We start from the raw sequence: 6,000 nt of genomic DNA, 5'->3' as shown, positions 1-6,000 counted from the left end.
CACTTGACTTCACATTCCAGGATGTCTGGCTCTAGGTCAGTGATCACACCATCGTGATTATCTGGGTCGTGAAGATCTTTTTTGTACAGTTCTTCTGTGTATTCTTGCCACCTCTTCTTAATATCTTCTGCTTCTGTTAGGTCCATACCATTTCTGTCCTTTATTGAGCTCATCTTTGCATGAAATGTTCCTTTGGTATCTCTGATTTTCTTGAAGAGATCCCTAGTCTTTCCCATTCTGTCGTTTTCCTCTATTTCTTTGCATTGATCGCTGAAGAAGGCTTTCTTATCTCTCCTTGCTATTCTTTGGAACTCTGCATTCAGATGCTTATATCTTTCCTTTTCCCCTTTGCTTTTTTGCTTCTTTTCTTTTCACAGCTATTTGTAAGGCCTCCCCAGACAGCCATTTTGCTTGTTTGCATTTCTTTTCCATGGGGATGGTCTTGATCCCTGTCTCCTATACAATGTCACAAACCTCATTCCATAGTTCATCAGGCATTCTATCTATCAGATCTAGGCCCTTAAATCTATTTCTCACTTCCACTGTATAATCATAAGGGATTTGATTTAGGTCATACCTGAATGGTCTAGTGGTTTTCCCTACTTTCTTCAATTTAAGTCTGAATTTGGCAATAAGGAGTTCATGGTCTGAGCCATAGTCAGCTCCTGGTCTTGTTTTTACTGACTATATAGAGCTTCTCCATCTTTGGCTGCAAAGAATTTAATCAATCTGATTTTAGTGTTGACCATCTGGTGATGTCCATGTGTAGAATCTTCTCTTGTGTTGTTGGAAGAGGGTGTTTGTTATGACCAGTGCATTTTCTTTGCAAAACTGTATTAGTCTTTGCCCTGCTTCATTCCATATTTCAAGGCCAAATTTGCCTGTTACTCCAGGTGTTTCTTGACTTCCTACTTTTGCATTCCAGTCCCCTATAATGAAAAGGACATCTTTTTGAGTGCATAGATATTTAAAATTGTTATGTCTTCCTTTTGGATTGATCTCTTGATGATTATATAGTGTCCTTCCTTATCTCTTGTAATCTTCTTTATTTTAAGGTCTATTTTGTCTGATATGAAGATTGCTACTCCAGCTTCCTTTTGCTTCCCATTTGCATGGAATGTATTTTTCCATCCTCTCACTTTCAGTCTATATGTGTCTTGAGGTCTGAAATGGGTTTCTTGTAGACAGAATAAATATGGGTATTGTTTTTGTATGCATTCAGCCAGTCTGTGTCTTTTGGTTGGAGCATTTATCCATTTACATTTAAAGCAATTATTGATATATATGTCCCTATTGCCATTCTCTTAATTGTTTGGGGTTGATTTTGTAGATCTTTTGCTTCTTTTGTATTTCTTGATTATGTAAGTCCATTTAACATTTGTTGTAAAGCCGGTTTAGTGGTACTGAATTCTCTTAACTTTTGCTTGTCTGAAAAGCTTTTCATTTCTCCATCAAGTTTGAATGAGATCCTTGCCAGGTTCAGTAAGCTTGGTTGTAGATTTTTCCCTTTCAGTGCTTTAAATATATCCTGCCATTCCTTTCTGACCTGCTGAGTTTCTGCTGAAGGATCAGCTGTTAAACATATGGAGTTTCCTTTGTATGTTACTTGTTCCTTCTTCTTTGCTGCTTTTAATATTCTTTCTTTGTGTTTAGTCTTTGTTAGTTCGATTAGTATGTGTCTTGGTGTGTTTCTCCTTGGGTTTATCCTGTATGGGACTTTTTGTGCCTCTCGGACTTGATTGACTATTTCCTTTTCCATTTTGGGGAAATTTTCAACTATAATCTCTTCAAAAATTTTCTCATACCCTTTCTTTTCTTCTTCTTCTGCTGCTGCTGAGTCACTTCAGTTGTGTCCGACTCTGTGTGACCTCATGGACGGCAGCCCACCAGGCTCCCCTGTCCCTGGGATTCTCCAGGCAAGAACACTGGAGTGGGTTGCCATTTCCTTCTCCAATGCATGAAAGTGAAAAGTGAAAGTGAAGTTTGCTCAGTCGTGTCTGACTCTTAGCAACCCTATGGACTGCAGCCTACCAGGCTCCTCTGTCCATGGAATTTTCCAGGCAAGAGTACTGGAGTGGGTTGCCATTGCCTTCTCCGTCCTTCTTCTGGGACCCCTATAATTCTAATGTTGGTGCGTTTGATATGGTCCCAGAGGTCTCTGAGACTATCCTCAGTTCTTTACATTCTTTTACTTTATTCTGCTCTTCAGAAGTTATTTTGACCATCTTATCTTCCAGCTCACTGATTGATTTTCCTGCTTCAGATATTCTGCTATTGATTCCTTCTAGAGTATTTTTAAATTTCAGTAGTTGTGTTGTTTGTCTCTGTATGTTTATTCTTTAATTCTTCTTAGGTCTTTGTTAATTGATTCTTGCATTTTCTCCATTCTGTTTCCAAGGTTTTTGATCATCTTTACTATTGTTATTCTGAATTCTTTTTCAGGTAGCTTGCCTATTTCCTCTTCATTATTTGGACTTCTGTGTTTCTAGTTTGTTCCTTCATTTGTGTAGTATTTCTCTGCCTTTTCATTATTATTATTATTATTTAACTTATTGTGTTTGATGTCTCCTTTTCCCAGGCTTCAAGGTGAAGTTCTTTCTTTCTTTTGGTTTCTGCCCTCCTATGGTTGGTCCAGTGGTTTGTGTAAGCTTCGTATAGGGTGAACTTTATGCTGAGTTTTTTTTTTTTTTTTTTTCCTCTGATGGGCAAGGGTGAGTGAGGTGGTAGTCCTGTCTGCTGATGATTGGATTTGTATTTTTGTTTTGTTTGTTGTTAAGATGAGGCATCCTGCACAGGGTGCTACTGGTGGTTGGGTGATGCCGGGTCTTGTATTCAAGTGGTTTCCTTTGTGTGAGTTCTCACTATTTGATACTCCCTAGGGAAGGAAATGGCAACCCACTCGTTTTCTTGCCTGGAGAATCCCGTGGACGGAGAAGCCTGGTAGGCTGCAGTCCATGGGGTCGCACAGAGTCGGACACGACTGAAGCGACGCAGCAGCAGCAGCAGCAGCAGCAGCAGCAGCAGCAGGGTTAGTTCTCTGGTAATCTAGGGCCTTGGAGTCAGTGCTCCCACCCCAAAGGCTCAGGGCTTGATCTCTGCCAGTCTTTGTGAGTCTCCGGGAGAGATTGGAGCTGGTGGCTAGGAATGCAGAAGGCATATTTGGGAGCTCGTTCTACACGTGTGCATGGAAGTTGAATGCCATGCTGGCGGTGCCAGGTGGACGACCCACAAACTGTTGGTCTTGGAGAATCTCCAGTAGAGGCTGGGGTGGGTGACTGGGAATCTGTAGGCTTTTTGATGATGTCTGTTCTCACTGGTTTGAGGTAATAATCTGACTGTAGTTTCAATTTGTATTTCTCTAATAATTAGTGATGCTGGGCATTTTTTTATATGCCTGTTGGCCATCTATACATATTCTTTGGAGAAATGTCTATTTAGGTATTCAGCCCATTTCTTGATTGTGTTATTTTTTTAATTGAGGAATATGAGCTGTTTTTATATTTTGGAAATTAAGCCCTTGTCAGTTGCATTGTTTGCAAATATTTTCTCCCATTCTATAGGTTGTAATTTTGTTTTGTTTATGATTTCCTTTGCTCTGTTTAATTAGGTCCCATTTGTTTATTTTTGCTTTTATTTTTTTGCCTTGGGAGACTGATCTAAGAAATATTGCCACAGTTTATGTCAGGATATTTTGCCTGTGTTTTCTTCTAGGAGTTTTATGGTGTCATGTCTTATATTCGGGTCTGTAATCCATTTTGAGTTTATTGTTGTGTATGGTGTGATAGAATGTTCTGCTGTTGCTGCTGCTGCTAAGTCGCTTCAGTCGTGTCCGACTCTGTACGACCCCATAGATGGCAGCCCACCAGGCTCCCCTGTCCCTGGGATTCTCCAGGCAAGAACACTGGAGTGGGTTGCCATTTCCTTCTCCAATGCATGAAAATGAAAAGTGAAAGTGAAGTCGCTCAGTCGTGTCCGACTCCTAGCGACCCCATGGACTGCAGCCCACCAGGCTCCTCCATCCATGGGAATTTCCAGGCAAGAGTACTGGAGTGGAGTGCCATTGCCTTCTCTGGATAGAATGTGCTAACTTCATTAAAAAACAATGTAGCTGTTCAGTTTTCCCAGCACCACTTATTGAAGAGATGTCTTTTCTCCATTGTATATTCTTGCTTCCTTTGTCAAAGATTAATTGACCATAGTGTATAGGTTTATTTATGGGCATTCTATTATGTTCCATTGATCTGTCTGTATGTTTTTGTGCCAGTACCATGCTATTTTGATTACTATAGCTTTGTATTATTGTCTAAAATCTGGGAGGATTATGCCTCCAGCTTTATTCTTTTTCTTCCGGATTGCTTCTGCAATTCAGGTCTTCTGTGGTTCTGTATAAATTTTAGGATTATTTGTTTTAGATTTCACAGGGCTGATCTAAACTCAGAAGAATGTCCTCCTGAAAATAGACTTTTTTGATTTTTATAACTTGAATAACTTGAATGAAAAAAATAGATCACAAAACAGCATGAACAGTATGATCCCATTGATTAATAATTGTATGTCCACACATGTAATCACAAACAGTTTTCTTGTTATGTATTAGTTAGCATTAAGATATAAATCTGGATAGTGGAAGTTCGGATAATATTTCATGTTTTTTTCTGTAGTGTTATGGTCTTTTAAAAAAAAATATAAATGAGTATTATTCTTTTAAACATATAATAAGCCCTATTTTAATTTTGGAAAAAGAACTATTTTCTCTTTCATTTATATAGTGCTTTGCAGCAAAGTGTAAGTGTTCTCAGTTCACAGATGCAGCAGCTGAGTCTCAGAGAGGTGGAGTGAATGGACTATTTGTGGAGAGAACTCTCCGCTACACTTTTTCTCTCGTTCCCTGCCCACCCTCCCAGGTGTCACCTATCTAGAATTTTTTATGACACTATCAAGACTATAGAACTTGGACTAGTCATTTCCCCTTTCAGTTTTCTCATATCTAGAATTAAGCTGCTGCTGCTGCTAAGTCACCTCAGTTGTGTCCGGCTCTGTGCGACCCCACAGATGGCAGCCACCAGGCTCGTCTATCCCTGGGATTCTCCAGGCAAGAACACTGGAGTGGGTTGCTATTTCCTTCTCCAATGCATGAAAGTGAAAAGTGAAAGTGAAGTCACTCAGTCGTGTCCAACTCTTAGCCACCCCAAGGACTGCAGCCTACCAGGCTCCTCCGCCCATGGGATTTTCCAGGCAAAAGTACTGGAGTGGGTGCCATTGGTAATTAATTAAGGTGTATATTGTTACTACCTTATAGGATTGTTATAGGGACTGAAGGTAATAGTTTGTGTGAAACATTTAGCATGGCCTCTGGGCCCCAGCATCCATAGCTATTAGCGTTGGTTATTATTGGGTGTGCTGGAGAAGGCATTTCCCTTCTCTGGGTCTGTTCCTTCAAATTCAAAGTGCATGAATTAGACATGATTGATTACTGAAAATTCTGCATTTCAGTACTCTGGTTCCAAGTGAACAAGTGATAAGAGTCTGTGGGAAGGGTGTTCCTGGCACAGGAATAGCATATACACATACCTCAGCAAGGGTTAGGCAACCTGAAGGGAGTGTTAGGAGAAGCTCGATGCCACAACATGGGCTGGCAGCTGTTTCCAGAGTCAGGTCAGAGCCACAGTCAAGGAAGCAGTGCCCTGCTTCTCAGTGAGCTCTGCATGCCAGGTTGCCAGACAGTTAAGGGGTGTCATATGTAGCTTTTTTTTTTTTTTTTTTAAGGCATATTCTGTTAGCATCAGCTTTAAGTATCTGCTTTTGCTCATTAGTGTTGGATTCAGGAGCATGAGAAAAGTGTTGAGTTCATGTCACATCATAAATCAGAAGCCTGGATATGGCTTTTCCATCTTTAACAAGTCCACCAGGACATCTATGGGTTTTCCTGCCCTGGCTGAGCTGGTAGTGGGAACAGGTATCGTGGGTCAGGAAGCTGCTAGAATGGAGACATTATGAAAG

The sequence above is a fragment of the Bison bison genome, unplaced genomic scaffold, assembly GCF_000754665.1.
Source record: "Bison bison bison isolate TAMUID 2011002044 unplaced genomic scaffold, Bison_UMD1.0 scf7180017864183, whole genome shotgun sequence".
NCBI lineage: Eukaryota > Metazoa > Chordata > Mammalia > Artiodactyla > Bovidae > Bison > Bison bison.
Note: the sequence above shows the minus strand (reverse complement) of the source record.